This window comes from Sesamum indicum, linkage group LG1 (assembly GCF_026168435.1).
Source record: "Sesamum indicum cultivar Baizhima isolate 11 linkage group LG1, ASM2616843v1, whole genome shotgun sequence".
NCBI lineage: Eukaryota > Viridiplantae > Streptophyta > Magnoliopsida > Lamiales > Pedaliaceae > Sesamum > Sesamum indicum.
Genome location: NC_142657.1, coordinates 6,322,524 through 6,324,203, shown reverse-complemented (window position 1 = coordinate 6,324,203; position 1,680 = coordinate 6,322,524). Strand labels below are relative to the sequence as shown.

Sequence of the window (1,680 nt, the reverse complement as noted above, 5' to 3'; positions counted from 1 at the left end):
AGTAAAAAATACTGTAATTTGGACAGAGCCTTACTCATGATTTATTTGAATTGTTATATAGTAAGTGGATAGGGATAGGGGTGTAGTTATTACCATGAATGGCTTGATTTGTTCTACATTATGTGTACGTATGTGTGTATAAATACCCCCCTACACATCCTATGTTTCTTCATGTTTCAAACAATTGTCCAGGTAATTTCTTTCACATCAATGAAACTTGTTCGTGATTCTCTCTAGAGCACACAAATGTTTGAAGTTTTTCTTCAAACAAATCGTTTTGAAGAAGAGAAATTAATCCAAGAGTTGAGCAGGGCTTGTCACTCTATGATAGATAGATATTCTAAAATAGTAGATTATATTTGGTACAAGTTTTGTTTTAGAGTATTCTAACACGTGTCCTTTTTCTTTTTTTATTTGTGTGATGAAATTGACAGGTGTTACAAAAAGTAAAAGTAATTACCAATTAAAATGTCGATCTCCGCTTGGAAGCCAGCACAATCTAGCATGACAAACTTTTCAGTTCGGGGCATGATGAACAAGCACCAAGGGAAGGATAAGGTGGTGGTGGTATTGGGTGCCACTGGCACAGGCAAATCGCGCCTGGCGATAGACCTGGCCACCCGTTTCGGGGCAGAGGTCATCAACTCGGACAAAATTCAGGTCTACAAGGGCCTTGACATAGTAACCAATAAGGTGAGCAATGAGGAATGCCACGGCGTGCCGCACCATTTGCTTAGAATCATTGATCCCGAGGTGGATTTCACTATACATGATTTTGTGCATCATGCATTGCTGGCTGCTGATGCCATCGTACAAAAGAATCGGTTGCCAATCATTGCTGGAGGGTCCAATTCCTTCATACAGGCACTTGTCACTGAGAACACTGAGTTTTCCTCCAAGTACGAGTGTTGCTTTCTCTGGATGGACGTGGCGATCCCGGTCTTACACTCGTACGTGTCGAAAAGGGTTGATCAGATGGTGGATATCGGGTTGGTGGAGGAGGGCAAGGCATTTTTTGACCCAAAAATTCGTGACTATGATTATGGGATTAGGCGTGCCATCGGGGTCCCCGAGATGGATGAATTCTTCAGGAGTGAGGGTATAGTCGATGGTCAAACTAGGGCTAAGCTTCTTAAGGCAGCTATAGATGAAATTAAGATGAATACTTGCAAATTAGCTTGCCGTCAAGTTGAAAAGATCTTGAGGATGAGGGAGGAATTTGGGTGGCAGATCTATCGGTTAAACGCCACAGAGGTATTCCTTCGATGTGGTGGAGATGCCAATGATGCATGGGAGAAATTGGTGCTGGAGCCGAGTACGAACATGGTGGCTCGTTTCATTTGCAAAGAAAATATAGATCTGAAACCTACTGCATATGAACAATTAGTATGATCAATTATGTACGTTCGTGCATATGAACAACTAGTATGATCAGCAAAATTTTGTAGTTCTACTGATATACTGAGTTAAAATTCATGGCAGTACATTTAGTGTGATAGCATTAATATTCAATGCTTTGATCAACGAAATACATATGTAATCCAATTTATAGAAATTTAAACTCATGTTTGTTCGATTGGCATTATCAACAAGAAATATATATAATCCTATTTGCGTCTAGTTAAACTTGCCGATTCATTTAGTACGATCAACAAAAGAAGTAATCCTTACTCAAACTAA

General features: G+C 39.8%; 1 pseudogene; it reads left to right on the top strand.

The window, feature by feature from the left end:
* The first annotated feature begins 468 nt into the window (after positions 1 to 468).
* On the top strand, positions 469 to 1,392 carry LOC148789412 (adenylate isopentenyltransferase 5, chloroplastic pseudogene; annotated as a pseudogene).
* Positions 1,393 to 1,680: the final 288 nt, after the last annotated feature.